The 19,547-nt window shown below is 36.8% G+C and overlaps 1 long non-coding RNA gene across 1 annotated transcript; it reads right to left on the minus strand.

Moving 5' to 3' along the window:
• Positions 1 to 3,891: 3,891 nt before the first annotated feature.
• LOC135222213 (uncharacterized) lies at positions 3,892 to 19,173 on the minus strand. Its single transcript, XR_010316219.1, has 5 exons — positions 19,118 to 19,173; positions 17,874 to 17,974; positions 17,623 to 17,720; positions 14,015 to 14,116; positions 3,892 to 7,867 (listed from the first exon to the last, which is right to left on the minus strand). It is a non-coding gene; the product is annotated as an uncharacterized LOC135222213 (long non-coding RNA).
• Positions 19,174 to 19,547: the final 374 nt, after the last annotated feature.

Below are 19,547 nucleotides of genomic sequence, written 5' to 3' on the forward strand. Positions count from 1 at the left end.
CAGATACCATGGCCCACCCTTTTGTGCCCTTCCATGTTTAACGCCATTGATATGATAAGTAAGAAAAGTCTCGGGGGTTACCATTGGTGGACACAACCATTTACATTTAATTCCTTGGACACACCGGCCACTGTCTTCCCCTTGTTTTGTGGGATGGTAAATATGGTTTTAGGTCACTTGAGTCTCTTTGGTGCTCCCTGTCGTAGCAGTGTGTGTGAGAAAATGTTTTGGTGTTCCATAACCTTTTAAGATCCACAGATGTGGGGAATAACTTCTTCTTTGCATGGTACGATCGTGCAGATTCCTCAATATAAAGCAGATTCCTCATTATAAAGATCGACTGTCGTTCACATTTCTAACAATAAGCCAAATCGATAATGATCGATGTCACCTGTTTCTCATATCCTTTACAAATGCTTACCATTTTACTGTGTCATTCTAATGATTCTTTCCATTTCTTGATCAGTTTTTCGTATATCGTACCCGTGATCTGGTCAGCTTTACAGTGACTGGTTCACTGGATGTTTTTAAGTAATTATTATTCCGAATGGCCCTGGAGGATTTCCATTTATCATCATTAAGGTACCCTCTAATCTCTGGAATGACATATTCTCTGTTGGTTCCTCTATCGTGTAACATCCTGTGGTTTGTCTTCGTTCTTAGCATTAGTTTTAAAAACTTTTTTTTGCAGACAATACTCTACACACTCCTCAACATTTCATTAAAATTTTTGTTTCCTTTCCATTTCCACCTTTCCCTCGGCCACTCTGCTCGTCTTTTATATATTTCTTTTCCTTCTGCTAAGTTAATCTAATTTAGTTCCTCCCATTTTCTTTACCCTTGTTACATACCATCACTCTTTCCATATTGCTTGACGGCTGCCTCGTCCTTCCTATAGTCCTTCATACATTATGGATTCTCCCATTGTCTCTCGATGTCCCGTCTCCCATGTCACGCCTCTTCTTTTTTATGCTATATTCATTGACACTTTCTTAATATATACTTTTAGGTTTTCCATCTTTCAGTTTCCATGCTGTTATGCCCTTACTGTCTTTTTCTTAGCCCTGTTTCTATCCTTCACTGTCAGATCATTCCAAGCAGTGTACATTGTATTAAGGGTACCTAATATGGCATGTCAGCAGAAACCTTTTCATAAGGCTGTTTGGGCTTGCCATAATAAAATCAATGTTTCATTTTTCCACTCCTGCGTGCCCTGTCACCTCGGTGGCCACGAGTTCGATTCTTGGGTATTCCATTGAGGAGTCAAAGATGTGTATTTATGGTGATAGTTCACTCTCGACGTGGTTCGGATGTCACGTAAAGCCGTTGGTCCTGTTGCTGAAATACCACTGGTTCCATGCAACGTAAAAACACCATACAAACAAACACTCTCTCCTGCGTGTGACTAACTTTTCTCCCGGCTGCTTGAACTGCCTCTCCCTCTTCCATTTGGTCTTCCTGGCAGTGGTAGGTCTAACGAAAACGCGTGTTTTACCTTTATTTTGATCATCAGTAGTCTTGTATTTATTTTTCCCACTCCATCACATTTACCCATTCCATTTACAAAAGACCTGTTCCTCTCTAGTGATAACATAACTGCTGGTTGATGGTTTGGTATGAAATGTCACTGATGTCATTAAACTTTTCAAGGAAGAATGAAGGTTCCAAGTCTGTCCATGAACTGATGCTTAGATGTCTTAGGAGGTAGAAGTTTCATTGCTCCGCTTTGCAAAGAAATTGAACTTGTTCATGGACTGTTTGCTTTCCATCACGTAGTTGATGACATGGATGTACAGGGTGGGTTCGATCAATCGGTAGGTATTCAGAATGCTTACTTTCATAAAATTTTTCAATAAGGTTTCTTTCGTTGTACCTTAATTGGAGCATTGAAGATTATTCGTTGAATTGACATCTTTGCGTGTGGTGCGTTTTCCTTTTCATGGACTGGAATGGATTACGAAATTTAGGCCAAAGGCCAAGCACTGGAACCTGTAAGGTCATTAAGCGCTGAAAAGTAAATTGAGAGTAAAGAAGGTTTTAAAGGTGTAAGAGGAGGAAAAAATTGTTAGGAGGGGGTGGAAAGTAAGATGGAAGAAAGAGTATGAAGAAAGGCACAGTAAAAAGGAATTAAGGTTGGTTGGTGTCATTTTGACGATCGAGTGGAAGGAACTGCTGATTCAAGTAGCATTCTCGGGTTGAAAAAAAGCTGACTATTTTATCACTGTATTTCTGAGATTTGGTGTACGTCATTTTGATATTACCGAGATGTAGTACATACTTTCGGTTTGTATCGGTTTAATAATAGCTTTTGTATGTTTTTTTCTTTTTGAGCGTTGTGGATATAACAATTGCATTAGTATTTACTCACGTATTTCAGGAAGTGTGAATCATCGTTTTTTGCCACCATCTTTCAAAGCAATCGATTGGTTGGTATGGTACTTTGAAAAAGTTTTTCACACCTCCCCTAGTTGTTATATAAATAATTCCATGTCCATACACAAATTTTAAAGGCACTTCACTTTTGAATTGGTGGACGTAGCCAAACCTAGCCAGTCAAGATGTACGATTTCATACGGATAAGCATTCGTGGGGTACTTAACCCCTTCTTCATTCCTTAAACCTCTCTTACCCGTATGTGTGTGTCTCTCTCTCTCTCTCTCTCTCTCTCTCTCTCTCTCTCTCTCTCTCTCTCTCTTCGCAATATCTGTTATGTAATGGAATGTTTTCAACCACATAATATTATTAGCATTGCAATTTTTCAACTAAATCATGTAGGATGAAATGAGGTTACGATCCACATGGTTATACGGAATTTTGGGGTTTCCGAAATCTGTGTAGTTGATAATTGAAAAGTCGGGTTAAACGATGGGGTTATCACTTGTGTATCCAGTAATACAAAGAAGGTGGCCTCGTTACCGTTCAGAGTTATGGCTCACATGTTGAAATGTCCCCTGGATGCGGGAATTCATTTGATATACGTCTTTTATAAAGACGGGTCAATAAAGAGAGGGAAGGGAAGGTGGATAAGGGAAAGATAAAACTGGTTTATTGACATGTATCTATGATAACGTGTACATCACGTTGTCTGAAATGGTTAAAAACTGTTCTGCGATTTTGATTAACATCATTTTTTTATTATACACGTAAGACTGAATTTAGAATAACCACTAAATAACTTTTCATCACAAAATTATGCAAGCAAACCATAAAAAATCACATTCGTGAAGAAATTAGCATACGCTACTAGGTGTAAGACGTCAAGGACGAAGTGAGAAGAATGGAGGAGTCGAAGGGGAAAGTTGAGGCTAGTGAGCAATTTACACTACATAGGATACTCAGGACAAGTTCAGTAGTGGGTACCCAAACTCGTATGTCCGAAAGCTTATTTTGTTTGCTGGCTACCCAACAAGTTGAAGAGTAAAGTGCCTGAAAAAGCTGAATTTGGAAGTCAAATTTATTACCAAAAGTTAGGGTAGGCGGTTTGAAAAACACTGTTGGAAAGTAACACACTGATCCACCAATTAATTTGAAATATACGGGCAAAATACGACGACTAAAACTTCCTGAAATAAACAGTTCAATTATTCCTGCATTATCAGAATCCACAGCGTTGAGTTCGCTATCTTAAGGTTTGTTGTCACCATTGGCTCTCTGAATCCGGTTCGTTTCATTTTGAGTAATCTATTCTCTCTGCACAACGTTTCTCTCGATCTGGATTTATGAGGGGAACTTTGTCTTCTTTTATAATTTGAATACTACTACATGTCACTCCTTAAAGATAGTATTAATTGATTCAAGTCGAGAAAGCTTTCAGAAGAATAACTTTCCATCAACATAGGAAATGCAGTGATGGAATGAAGTCAACTGTTCTTCACGTGTTCACCCATCTCGTTCCATTCAACCCCTCAAAAGATTTCATTCACTCAGTGGCTCATTCACCAGTTAAGGAAATGACTTATTCACATGTTAAAGAAGCACCGATCTGAAGGAAAGGTTATAACATGATGATAAAAAGATAGTAACAAGGAATGTCACATTCATGTAACCGGACATGGGACCTGAGTGCGACTGAATCTTTGATCAATCTAAATGATTAAGACAGCGTTCACTAAGAATGAGAGAGAAAACTAAGGTTGGATGCGTTGTTGAGTTAGAAGTTGCTGGAGGTTTGTGTAGAGCATTTAGTTAGATACGATGTGTGCGAGATACTTGCCCCATACTATCCTTGAGTGGTGATGGTAAAGTGAAACTGAAAAAGCATGTTAGCATTGTTATAGAACTAGCGTTATGCATACTCTTCAAGTTACTTATCTTTCCAATTATTTTTTTTTTCAGTCAAGATAGACAGTATACACACGTAACTATAACCGCTACTCTGGTCTTTTAAGTGGTTGGAATTAAAGGCCTCTATAACAATATAGTCCAGCACAGTTTCTCCGATAAATGGGCCAACCGGGAATAAAAAGTAAAAGCATTGCCATCAAATATCTTTCACAGAAAAAAGTTCCCTCTCAAAATGTGTGTATAAATGCCATTTCCCATCTTTTCCATTTTTTTCAAAAACTATGCATCTTACGAAAAAAGTGCATTTGGGTAAAAATAAATTTGAAATACATTTGCACAAATTTTCGTCAAATATTTTTTCTCTACTTTCAAGTGAAGTCACGATGGGCATAAGAAATCATTAGGCATTGGTGTTCGCTTATTTTTATTTGCCCCTTTTGGTATCTATTAGAATGCTCAACATCACACTCATATATTAGAGAAGACTGTTTATTAGTTTGTGTCCCTAACATAATTCCATCTCGTTTCTGGATTTCAAAATTTATAAGATATGATTTTACGATTCACGAAATAAGATTCAAATAAATATGAAATCTTGAGTAAAAACAATAACCATAAATTTTCAATATAAATTTAATCAACCTGAATATGTATGTTTTATTTCATTATGGAAACTGAAAAATAAGAGTATTTGTAAAATATACGGGAAGTTTAATTCTTTAAAATAAAATAAATTACCTTTCCAAGCTACATTTCTACTCTAATATAATTCCTTACAATGATTTATAAAGATACAAAAATATATATTTCATAGACTCAACGTTGGGATTTAGAAATTTGGGACCCAAATGATATGTTTATCATCAAAGAGATCAGCATTAGTATTTTTATTTATTTAATTTTTTTTTTTTTTTTTTTTTTGCAAAATTATAGAATCTATTATCTATTTTTCTTTGGCTTTATTACCATGGTAAAAGATTTTCTACCAGTGGGTAAAGTTAGGAAAATTTCCATGGATATGTATTTCATAAAAGAATATTTGGGAAAAAAAAGTGGTTAACAATTTAATTTATAATAATTGCTTCAATTATCGTTTTATGTAGCGAAGTTTTCCTAGAAAGATGAAGTTAGATTAAAAACAAAGTGAAAAATTACCATTTTGTCTATGAATGTACAGTCATTCAATAATATAGAATATAAAAATCTAGCTATTTTTTGTTAACCAAGTTAATACACAATGGATATTTAATTAATAAAAAAAAATCTCCTTTGAGCTCGGCATTTTGGTAACGAATTGTAACGTTAAATAAAAAGATTATTTACATCATTCCCTACTCAGTACTCGGAGGACTATCAATCTCCCTTGTGAAGTATGTATCCGTAGTATATAAGTAGTGTAAACCGTAAGCCTAATAAGCAGCAGTATACAGATTGTGCGCGTTGTTTGTTTGCATGCTCTGCAACCATTAGTATATAACTCAATCTCTGTCTCTCTCTAATTTCTGTCTGTTTTAAAACACCAGTTTTAAAAGTTAATAAGTCTAAAATTCCCCATAATGCATCGTAAACTCAATAGTTTAAGTATTGTTTTAATAAGTACAATTTCCTAAATTTACTTAATTACCGTAAAGGGCAAATGAAGTTTGGTGTAAATAAACTAACTCTAAAACGTCATATAAATTCCCGCATATAATTGAAATAATTCTAAAACAAAATACTTATGGAAACTCATCTTGAATAGCTTCATTAAACAATATTTGTAGACTTTTTTTTTTTTTTCATTTTTATTCCAAAATGCGAAATCGCACTGGGTCTCTCTATTAACATAACTGTCACCGCCTGTGCTTAGTTTTTGAAATACCTGTTGTTCCGAACTAAGAGGTCGAAGAAGCAACATAACTTTGAATTGTTTAGGATAACGTTACAGTAAAATGTTACGTTTTAGTGTCCTACAAAATTTGCCGATATCTATTTTGCTCTATATTCAGTATTTATACTAAGCCTACAAGTACTAGTTTGTGACTAAGTATATTGTCGAACCTTGTTAAAGAGACAGTCATAAATATAATGTCTTTAAATTCCCTATGCAGCAAACATAGCCCTTTTTGTCACTATCATTTTCTTTTAATTTTGCATGTCAAGGCCATGTTTATGCTGCTTAGTTACACTTTAGTGCAAATCTGCCGTTTAACAGTGAGGCATTGCAGCTTTGTTGAATTAGCATAGAAGCTGAACAGCTTTGTTGAATTAGCATAGAAGCTGAACAGCTTTGTTGAATTAGCATAGAAGCTGAACAGCTTTGTTGAATTAGCATAGAAGCTGAACAGCTTTGTTGAATTAGCATAGAAGCTGAACAGCTTTGTTGAATTAGCATAGAAGCTGAAAAGTAATGTTATACTTTGCAGGTGACTGAGAAATCCACAGAAAACTGCTTCTCTGGACGGGGAGGAGAATATAAGGGACGCCACAACATTCGAGGGCACCGAACTGGACGCTCACTCCAAAAAATACTGCAAACCGCACAAGAATGAACTAGTTGGCGACTCCACAGGAAACCTGCTTGTCCGGATGGATGGGGATGAGAATATAAGGAACGCCACAACCTTCGTAGGGTTTTTCTACTACTAAATAATCCTCATTTCCCCTCAGTTTTTCGGCCGCCTCATGTCTAACGACCGAATATTTCAACTGTCACTAACTACCGCTTAAGCTGTCGCTTCCTTTTGTTTTGCTTTTTCTAAAACTTATAAAATTTCGTTCTTTTTTCGTCGATCCCTACCACTAACGATCGGCGCTTTTTATCCTATTATCGATTAATGAAATATGGTACTTGAACTCCATAGATTTGTGCGTTTTTTTTGTTTTTCTACTAAGATAAATTTTTCGATTTCCTTACTGGCCATCTCTGACTCGCCAGGACTCGCTACTATCGATCTTTATCTAATACTAATGGGTACTCTAGGGTTTAAAGGGGTTTGTAACCTCGCCTGTTCACCTTTCCTTTCACTTTTTGAATTCATAATCCATGGAGATCACAAATAAAATGCTCACCAAATAACCTTTAAATCACCATTTTACCTAAAAAATAATTCAAATGACTACGGGCTGCTTTTTAGCTAAAGCCCGTGCTGGCATAAAGCCAGCTTAATCCTCAAACAACAAACAACAACTTCGTAGGGTGGGAACCACTATGTTGGGTGGTCGGCTCACTGCAAATCTTATTTAACTCCAAAAAAAATACCTTCAATGAACTAGTTGGCAACTCTGGTACCCTATATACCCTTTAAAAATGAACAGCAACCTCGGGAAATTGTTTATGAACTCGAGAAATTATCTATTTTCTCAGCAATTAAAAAATTTTTAAAGGACATTTCAGATGAATTTGATTAAATTGAGAAATTATCTTAGCCACACACATTTGGTAAAATCGCCTTCAAAATCTGTTCCTCCAGCGAAGATCTTTCCAGCGGTCTTCTCCCTATTGTAGTAAATCTCGGTTCCTCTCACGCAGATCTTTCCCACGGTCCCTCTTGTAATCTGTTCCACTGGCGCAGGTCTTTCCAATGATGGTCTTTCTTTCCCTCTGTAAAATATATTAATCTCTATGTATCTAAAATTCTTGAAAAGTTCAGAATTGGGTACTTAAAGAACAGGAGGTGAAATTTAATGTATCTTTAAAATTCTGCACTTTAGCAGAATTTTAAATTTAAAGAAATTGGGTACATAAACATAAACATGATAAAAATTATCTAATTAAACACTAGGACGTAAAGAATAAAAAAGAAAACAGGATAAAAACTTTTTACAGCGTAATCAGCACCGATCTGTAAGAAAAGCACTCTAAAGCCTCCCTAGCCAGTTGATAATAATTATCTCTAAACTGACGTACGTACTTTTAAAAAGTTCTTGAAGTAAACTTCAAGCTTTACACAGGATAAATCGTTAAAAATCTCCCACTGGAAAAGTACGGCAAGATATGAAAAGTCTTACACCAACAAAAAGGTTGTTTCAAGTTCAACGTCGCCAGTCCAGCTATTACTCTTAAGGCCCGTCCACACGGCCGAGCTTTGCTCGACGAACTTTGTTCGATGTGACGTCAGAAGCGAAGAAAATGCGGCAAAGTTCTGACTTTTCCTGCTGTTTCTCCGCTTCTGACTTCACATCGGACAAAATTCGTCGATCAAAGCTCGACCGTGTGGACGGGGCCTTACAAGCATACAAAACACCATTTGAAAAGATACATTGACTATAAAAGGCCGCCAGGTGGCTAGTTTATTTGAATGCAAAACATTCTTTTAGGTAAATATACAGTAAGTCTCGCTTCTCTGGCGTTTTAAATTAACAGGAATAGACTGAGGTAAAGTGGCAAGCTATTTTGAATTGAGTTTAATTTACAACAAATTCACACAGAATTAAAAACTCGACTTAAGAGTTAGCAACGAGAGAGAGAGAGCAGGCCGTACCCATTTTTTTTTTTGGGGGGCCGGGTCGCTTTTCCCGACTTTTCCTTTTACAAAAATAATTTATATATAGGTAGTATACACACGATGAAATACTTGAAAATGTTATTTTGGTTATATCAAGACGAAAAATTGGGTACATAAGCGGTCTCTGCCCTTCTACCCGATTAGATGTTATTCAAAGTAGTAGCTTGGTTGACAGAATTTTACTTATAATGTCGAAAGTTTCCACTGAAATTGATTATTATTTCTTCAGTTTTATTCATCGATTCATTTATTATGTTAACAATAACATGCTTATTACTTTATATACTTTGCTTAAAAAAAAAAAAAAAAATCATACTGGTCAACACAGTATATCGACGAGTGGTCTTAGACCGAGTAGTTCTCCACACAGGAGATCAAGGTATCCACCATCGTCGTTAAAATCAAGAATCTGAGTCAATCGTAGTACCACCACTACCACCAAGAGAGGTCACCCCATTTCCAAGCTAACGAGGACCAAATCAAAACACGTAGCAATTTCAAAATCTCCAGTAGGAACTTTATGCAACTGGAGTTTGAAACAATGTCCAAAGTACTACAAGAGTGAGTATACACAAGAAATAAATTGACCCAAATCTTAAAAACGTCCTCTTATCTAAACAACATAATTTGTTGATAGTAGAGAACAAGTATCCGTCGGGAACCAATAAAGAACTGGCCAGACAGGTCTTGCAGTCAACTTGAGGAATGTAGAAAACATCTGAGAAAACAGATAACGGCATTCTTATAGCACTTCTACCTAGAACCAATGTAAGCCACTACTCCCTCAGCAAGGCAATTGGAATCAATGACAAACTGGAGCAAATATGCCAGGAAAAGGGTGTTAGGTTTCTAAACTTTTAGGATAGATTTGTAGGGGATATAAAACTATATAAAAGAGATGGAAATAACTTGAATTAGGAAGGAGCAAAATTACTGAAACCTCCTTAACGAAAATCTCTTAAAACACCTCCGTGAACTGAGCATTCAAAGGAAGAAGTCGGAAGCTCCCAGAATTTGGTTAGTAATAGCACTGCAGGAAAGAGTGAAAATGAGGGAAACGAATAAAGCCACTGAGGGCGAAAAAAAGACAGAAAAGTTCCTCAGAGTGGCACAGTTTAATGCACAATCTATTCGGAACAAAGTAGATCTCTTCAAAGCATTGATAGCAAGTGAAGAATTAGACATAATAGGTATCACAGAAACATGGATACAAGAAGCAACTAGAGACTGTAGAAGAGTTCCAAGCATCAGGATATAAATTGTTCAAAAAGATAGACCTAATAAAAAAGGTGGAGCAGTTATGTTATATGTCAAGGACCACCTTAGCCCAGAAGTGTGTAAAATTACAACCAAGAAAGAATTAATTGGCATTAATACAAGCATTCTAGGGAACAAGTTTACTCTAATACTAGTGTGCAAACTTACCCAAAACCCGAAAAAGGAGCTGTATGCACTACTAGGAGAAGAAATAAACAACAAACTGCATAATAATGGGATGTTTCAATGCAGCAGTACACTGGGTCACCGACCTCCACATCAAACTTTGAATGAAATAGACTTCTAGAATTTGTCAAAAATGAAATCCTTCACCAATGATTCGACAAACCTACTAGAGGAATCAACATACTAGACATTGTCCTACCAACAGAAGATAACTTATGTCTGCCCTTTCGTTATGTGCAAATCTAGGTAAAAGCGGCCATAAAATTATTACATTTCACATTAATATAATCTAGAGTATGACCAAAAAACACAGACAATTACTGCGAAGCCCTTCTAGAAGAATACACAGAAAAAACGCTCCAGATGTACTCCATTATCAAAGCAAATACTAACAAATGGCAACCCTTAGCATATATGTAAGTGGTTCAACAGAGAAATTGCAAATAAAATAAGAAAAAGAGATTGCACAAAACAATGAATCCAAACCCAACACCAGAAGCAGCAAGGAAGCATAAGGAACTCTGTAAATGGTGGATAAATTAGTAAGAAATGCAAAGATAAATTAGGATAAGAGTGTTGCATCAGTTTGAAAGGAAAATTCAAAAGAATTCTTTGCTCAAGTGAATAGTAGAAAACCACTAAAAAATTGCATAGGCCCCCTAAGGCCTACGAGACAATGGGGAAAACCTAGTGAACACAGACTTGGAAAAAGCATAATTATTGAATAAGTTGTTTTACTAGTGTGTTCACAATTGAAGACACTACCTCAATCCCTGAACCAGCTATTAAATATGAAGGGGCAGAACCACCTGACAAAATAATATTTACAGAAGACTATGTTAAAAACAAAATAGAAAAACAGAGTTCAAATCTCCTGGCCTGGCTGGGATTCATCCAAGAGAAATTAAATTGTTAAAAGGGGAGAAAGTTCCTCGCCTACATAACCTCTACAGAAAAACAGCAGAACAACGAAAGGAACCCAAAGGATGGAAACTAGGTAATGTACCCAGAGTTGTCAAAAAAGGTCCATGGTAAGCCGGGAAATTAAGGACCAATCTGTCTGACGTCGTTCCCTTCTAAGATTTTTTGAGTCCATAATTGCAGATAAAATTGTAGATCACATTTGATAGAAACACCCTGCTGTTTAACAGTCAACACGGCTCCAGACAAAACATATCCTGCCTATCAAACCTCTTGGAGTTTTTCCATAACATGCTTGGTATTTACGACAGTGGTAGAGCAACATCTATACTCTTAGATTTCCAAAAGGCCTTTGACAAAGTTCCACAAACTAATGACAAAAGTTAGAGCTTTAGGAATTGTAGGAGAAACATCAGACTGGATCGAAGACTCGCTAACTAATTTGCTAACTAAAAGAAAACAGTTGTAACAATCGGTGAAGAATCAGAATGGCCAGATGTGTCAAGCGGAGTCCTCAGGGTTCTGTCCTTGGCCTGCTATTGTTTGTTATTTATATTAATGACACTGATGTAGGATTAACTAGCAGGAGAAGCAAATTTGCAGACGACACCAAACTAGGTGTAGAAGAAGCTGACCCAGAGGCAGTAGAAAGTTTTAATAGGAGTGGTCAAAAAGATGGCAAATGCCTTAACTTGGATAAATGAAGTGTTACAAATAAGAACAAACCATCCTCATGCCAACTACATGCTGCTTGGGAATGACTCTCTCAGCTGCGATCTATAAAGCCAATTTACAACCAGACACATAATTCACTTCTCGAGTATGAGAGAGAGAGAGAGAGAAGCGCCCATAAGCAAGTTCAAGCGTAAATACAGCAATACTGAATAATGTCGAAAAGGAGCAATTTTATATGACGAGAAAAAAAAAACCAAGTTTACAAATCATAGGAACCAGGTTATCATGGCAACTTCCAATTCGTATATTTCAAAATAACAAATGAAAGCCCAAATCTAAACCCAAAAATACGATACTAATTTTCCTCTAATAGTTCTACCAGAAAATTCTAATAAACTGAAAAAAATAAGGCCGGAGCCCACACTGCTAATTTGAGCCAAATTGTTGCCTTTCAAGCGTTTGACCTAAACTTTACATTTCCATGTCAAATTCTGCGCTACGTATAGAGGCTGTTTCTCAACTTGATTCATTTCTGTCCTGGTAGTTCTTGAGATGGGAAATGTTAAATGACGCACCAAATATGCACGCTCCATTCACCTTTGCACAATGTTTTGCACTATTTAAGCTTCAAGAAATCCAAAATGTGGAAAGTTTACGTTCTAAATACAAACATTAGCTAAGTTCACTTAACCTCATAAGCCTTTCAGAAACTTGAAAAAAGGGTGGGCCAAATATGGATGGAACGACGGAAACGCCATTAGAAAAGGAAGTAACTTCGAAACTACTAGATGGGGTTAAGTAAAGACCTCAACCAGAGGGTATTCCAGGCTTCAGAAAATGTGCACCAGGCAGCGGATACAACTCATTCAACTTCTAACCCCATCAAGGGGAAAACTGACAAGCAAAAATTATGGCATTCAAGTAAAATGGAAGATCGAATTTTATATCGACCCGAGGCGACAATTATATGACAACGGCCGTAGGCAATAGAGAAGGAACTCCAAGGTGAACACAGCCATAAATCTGTGGACTCTGAAAAGAGAACACCCCGTCAGTTTCATAACGGTTGGTACGAATAACTCGCTTCTTTAGGAGCTTTGTGGTATAAAAGGGGACTATAAAAAACATCAACTCCGTACAAATCGGTTACGCGAGATTTTACCCCAACACTACCACATGACCTCTCCGGACACAAGAGGATAAATCGCCGATGTCTTCTGTTCCTTGTTGATGTCGATGTCTACGTCTTAATGAGAGCGAGAGAGAGTGAGTTACCTAGATCAAAAGTGCAGCACATGGGGTTTGGTCAGCACTTTAATAACCCCAATAAAAGTTAAATCCATTTAATGCCAATTAAAATTTGTCATTATGTTGAAATAAGTAACACTTGACCCGCTTGTGTTACTGTAAGATGCTAAGAAACTTCTTCATATTCGTTGAATGATCTTAGCAATGCATGGTGCCTGAGAAGCGGCCGCATGAAATTTCATTATAAAAAAAAAAAGGGAGCCAAAGCGAACTCTGAACGAGAATTGTTTCCAACCACAACCGAAATATTCAACAAGTCTTCTCAAGCTGTGGCCTCAGATTAATCAGAAATCTAACCAACTAACAACAGTGTCAATGCTTCTCATATCAACTTATACCTATTCAATAACTTAAGAGGGAAAAATACTTAATTCTTGTAAAAATAGTAAGTTTATTAAGAGGAATATTAAGGAACAAAGGATGGAGTAAGTGATATCCTTGAAATTAAACAAGGAAGCCAGCCACGCGATAGGTCCTTGACCAACTTAGTCAACGACCTGAAACCACCTGTGCAACATGAAAAGAGAGAGAGAGAGAGAGAGTACTGCACGTTGCGTTGTCATCTGAATCTTAACTGCTGATATGAACGAGTGTACAATAAAAGTTTTTTTATTGTTTTTATTTTTGGACCGTTAGTTGATCTAGGTTTTATGATGGGGATTATATATAGTATTCATCGTATCCTGAGCCTACACTGCATAATTACTTTTAGGCGACACTGATAGTGCAAAGCTTCCAAAAGCACCATACTGACGTTCTATGTGCAAACAGTACTCCGGCTTTTTATAATGTATTTTACTGATATAACAGTAATTGAACAGATGTAAAATGAATAACATTTTCTTAATATGTACATGAAGGGAAAAAAGTGAAAAAATAGCCAAAGGAACACTTACCTTAAGACAAATTTGCTAACTGTGGGTCGTATGAATAATTTCCATAATCTTCGGTCGATGATGTTGCTCAAGAGATGCGCAACTTCCATTATGGGCATCATCCTAAAATGAAAATCATGAAGTTTAAGAAAGTGAAAAACATACAAATACACAAGTAGAGCAAACTGTATAAGCGAGACAAAATTACAGCGGCAAACACAAAATCAGATATTTAAAATGATAATGTGAAAAACAAATATGATGAGAGGGCCACTTCCGTTTAGATAGCCTTCTTAAGAGTTGTCTTTTCCATAGCTCTTGACTGGTAAGCCGGAGGGAGGAAAAGTCTTCTCGAGTCGAAGGTTGCACTTATTTTCCTACAAATAAAATAATCCTGATAAAGCAATTAATCGCAAATAATAAAATGACATCTTTTGCATTCATCTAGCCTAATTTAAAAACCAAGACCTATAGAGGGATTTACTTCACGGGGTATAAACTGCGTCGTTACTCTTACTCTACGATTAAACAGCTCCACGGTAACCATAATCAGCAAAAATAACGGGTAACATTGCAAATAAAATACCGCCACCTAAACGGCTAAGACGTCTTTCATTAATTATTAAACACTTTTCCCAAGATGTCGAAACCCATCTCAACCCCACTGATCCTCTTCAAGTCAACGAACGCCATATGCAACATTTAATTGAGTGAAAAATAACCAGGCAGAAAGTATGTTAAACATTGTCATTTGAATATATTCCCTTTACTGAAAGTGAATGAAAATGGAATTGCATTTTAAACTATAACAATATTCATGCGAGTACACTTTTTTTTTTTTTTCCCTCAATGCCAGACATACTGAAAGACTAGCCCCAATCCTACTTCAATGTCAACCATATCATCTCTCGATAGTGTCTTCTAATATAGAACTTCATTATGTAGTTATTTCACGGAATTTAGCTTAGACTTAACCAGGAAATAACTGTCACATGATTAGACTGCTGGGAGTAGCAACTAGTTACATACAGATAAGTGTGTCAAGTTGCCGAATCACTTTGCTTTCACTAAATAAAAAAAAATAAATAAAAGTAATTCTAGGCACTAACTCGGCACGGACTGCAAAGAACGTTCCCACGGATACTACAACCACTACTTGTATTTTTTTATTTTTTTTATAGGGATTGGGGCATCTAATGTATTTCATCCTGTTTAGTACTAGCCCTTGAGGGTTAATTACACTCGGCCCCCAAAAACAACTGTAGATGTCTATGTCTAATTGGGGGGAGAGAGAGAGAGAGAGAGAGAGAGAGAGAGAGAGAGAGGGTACCTGGATCAGAAGTGCAACACCTGGGATTCGGTCAGCACTTGAATAACCCTAATAAAAGTTAAATCCACTTAATGCAAATCAAAATTTATAATTATTTTGAAATACATAACACTTGACCCGCTTGTGTTACTGTAAGATGCCAAGAAACTTCTTCATATTCAATGAACGATCTTCGGAATGGTTGGTGCCTGAGAAATAGCCTCATATAAAAAAAAAAAAGCTAACTCTGAACGAAAAGTGTTTCCTACTACAACCGAAATATTTAACACGTCTTCTCAACAGAGAAGCTGTGGCCTCAGATTAGTAAAAAATCTACCCAACTAACAAAATAAGTGTCAATGCTTATATTAACTTATACCTATTCAACAAGTTAGGAACTTGGAGGAAAAAGTACTTGCTTCTTGTAAAAATATTAAGTTTACTAAGAAGAATATTAAGGAACAAAGGATGGAATAAGAGATCATTGAAAATAAAGAAAGCCAGCAAAGCGATAGGACCTTGATCAACTTAAACAGACCCCGAAACCACCTGTGCAACATTGAGAGAGAGAGAGAGAGAGAGGAGAGAGAGAGAGAGAGAGAGAGAGAGAGAGAGAGAGAGAGAGAGAAACCCACTAAACTGCATTTTTAACAAGGGACCGTAAGAAATGAATTCTACAGCACGTTCCATTGTCATCTGAATGTCAACTGCTGGCATGAAGTTAATCATTTTATTTTTATTTTTTTTATTTTTCGACCGTTAGTTGATCTAGCATTTATTATGATGAGGATTATATATAGCATTCATCGTATCCTGAGCCGACCCGCTGTATAATTACATTTTGGTGACACTTTATAGTGTAAGCTTCCTACAGCACCGTGATATCGTTCTATGTGCAAATAGTACTCCGGCTTTTTATAATGGGTAAAATTACAGTTTCAACCATTATGGGAAAACTGGAATAAAAATATATTTGTTGCATCAGAAATAATATAGTTCCAACGGATTTAACATTTATTTTGACTGCAAACCATCCGATTTAGAGATTTACTATGTAATTGGAGTTAAAAAAACGAGTTTTTTCAGAAAAAGGTAAATGTCCAGGAGAAGGCCGCACCCGTTTTTCAAGTATTAACGACGAAAAACGGCAAAAAACGACCAGATTGGTGTTGCACATCGCATAGAAACATGAGGAAATGAATAAAAAAGAAACTAAGAGTTACTCTTACACACAAAATCTAAGCATAAACCTACTACTTCAATTATAGGGGATCCCAGTGGGAAGCGGGGTTTTTGGGTGGGGGGAGGAGGAAAAAAGTGATTTTCAGGGCACTACCGAACCTAATACAACCACCTAACCTTACCTAGGGCCCTGTACCCCTACCTAGGCCTAGCGGGGGGGGGAGGGGCTCCGCCCCCCCTGCGACCCCCCCTTAAGGCCACTACCTAACATCCATCAAACCAAATCCAAAGTGATGGTACTGCTGTATACATCGTTATACTACCACCATTATAATATACTCTATAAATTAATGAAGCTTACCTTAAACTGTTGGTTGATAAAGATGTGCTGCTGCTTTGAGGAAAACGTGAAGCCGTTGCAAGGTTCCCTGACATGCAACTTAAAGTAGGAAGTGGCCGGGTACCCGACGACCACATTGCACTGCAAACAATCGGTAGGAAATCGAAGGTCTGTCAAAATTAATGCCAGAAGGGCCAGCCACTGCCTCTGCCATAGCTACAGGAAGACTAAATGCCGTTTTTTGCTTCATTATTCGAGTATTCAGTCAAACAAGGATACCAGTGGACACTAGACAGGTAACTTTTTTACTCCGCTGAAATGCTAGTGAAACTTAGTTTTCGACTGAAGTCGTTCGTAATTGGGTATGAAACCCATGACGTCATAACGATGTCACACATCTCAGCCAATAATGAGTAACTAGAACTGCTTTTGTTTGCGTAAGAAAGTAAGTTAGAGGGCTCATTAAAAGTAAACATTACCGTAGAGGAAACACCTCTCCCGACTTGGGAAAAATTCGAGGTAAAAACTTAATATTTTTTTTTCTCTGTAAGTATGCATTAGCGACAATAATGTATTGAGAAGAAGTGTTTTGTTATCACGTGCTTTACTCCGGGTGAAAAACTATCAAAAAAAAAATTAATAATAGAATTCTCCCCCAAAGAATGGTTTGAAAACTGTAATAATACCTTATAATGTATTGTACTGATATAACAGTAATTGAACAGATGTAAAATGAAAAACAGACTTCCTAATATGTAAATGAAGGGAAAAGTAAAAATTAGCCAAAGGAACACTTACTTAAAACAAACTTAACTGTGGGTCGTATGAATAATTTCCATAATCTTCGGTCGATAATATTGCTAGAGAGATGCGCAATTTCCATCATGGGCATCATCCTAAAATGAAAATTATCCAGTTTAGGAAAGTGAAAAACATACAAATACACAAGTAGAGCAAACAGTATATGCGAGACAATATTATAGCAGCAAACAAACTCGGATATTTAAAATGATAATGTGAAAAACAAAAATGATGAGAGGGCCACTTACGTTTAGACAGCCTTCTTAAGAGTGTCGTCTTTTCCATAGCTCTGGACTGGTAAGCCGGAGGGAGGAAAAGTCTTTTCCAGTCGAGGGTTGCACTTATTTTCCTACAAATAAAATAATCCTAATTAAGCAATTAAATCACAAATAATGATAATATGACAGATTTATCATTCATCTTGCATCATTTAAAAACCAAGACCTGTAGAGGGATTTACTTCGCGGGGTATAAACTGGCGTCTTTACTCTTACTCTACGACTAAACAGCTCCACGGTAACCATAATCAGCAAAAATAACTGGTAATATTGAAAACAAAATACCGCCAGCTAAGCGGCTAAGACGTCTTTCATTAATTATTAAACTTTTTCCCAAGATGTCAAAACCCATCTCAACCCCACTGATCCTCTTCAAGTCAACGAATGCCATATGCAACATTGGAATGAAAAAGAACCAAGCAGAAAGGCTGTTCAGCATTGTCATTTGATTAAATTCCCTTTACTGGAAGTGAATGAAAATGGCGTTGCATTTCAAACTATAACAATAGCCATGTGAAAACACTTTCTTCAACGCCAAACATACTGAAAGACAAGCCCCAATCCTACTCCAATGTCAGCCATATCTCTAGATACGGTGTTCTAATATAGAACTTCATTATGTAGTCATTTCACGGAATTTAGGCTACTGGGAGTAGCAACTAGTTACCTACAGAAAAACGAGTTAAGTTGCTGAATTAGTTTGAAACTTCACGCAGAGCGAAAGGGAGAGAAATGCCCATGCCCGACTCGTGTGTGACTGTAGTGTCGTAAAAAAAAAAAATAATAATTCACGTGCACTAAGGTGAATAAACGTACGTATAAATGAAAGCTAACGCAAAACTAGAGCAAGATAGTACTGGGCCATATAACATTTTTTCCGCTCTGCCAAAATCCTGTCCAAACACAGACTGAATATCTAACAACTGATTATTTAACTCATCTTTTCGTTACAGATCTCTGGGTTTGTTTCACGATTGAAAGCTCATGCCATTAGTAAGGTTTTTTTAAAACAGAATTTTACCTTCAGTTAACTGCAACTGACACGCTGGAACTGCTCTCATCTCTAAAATAAGACGGATTATCGACGATCATTGTGCTCATTGGAACGCTGGGATTCTAACGAAAAAAAAAAAAAACAAAACTACACTCAAGGGATAAATACCACCAGATATTAACCTAAATTAACACAATTGCTATCACGAAAGGTTACTCACGTTGTGGAAACGAGTTACAAATACCTTCATGTCTTGTAGATGGCTGCATACGAACTGCTCAAGGCCCAGGGCGTCAACCTTCAGCCAAGATTTTCTCTTGGCCAATCAGAGACCTCCGCCGCACTATATCTATCGCATTCTCTCATAGGCTGAAGCTATGAGCTTTGGCCAATGGGTGGTAGGCTTTCAAAACGATTTCCCGGCTGGTTGGTATGACCAAGCCCGACTTTACAAATAATAATTTTTTTTAATGATCGTTATTACCTTCAATATCTAGGGAATACTCCATTAACAGGCAGGTATAGAGTGAGATACCTACTAAAATTAATTAATAAATAGCTAAAGGCAGCAATAATTTGAAAAAGTCCATCGAAAGGATTAACATACAGAGGATGAAACAGTCTAGAGCTGTAATATTCTTTGGATAACG

Source organism: Macrobrachium nipponense, chromosome 3, assembly GCF_015104395.2.
Source record: "Macrobrachium nipponense isolate FS-2020 chromosome 3, ASM1510439v2, whole genome shotgun sequence".
NCBI lineage: Eukaryota > Metazoa > Arthropoda > Malacostraca > Decapoda > Palaemonidae > Macrobrachium > Macrobrachium nipponense.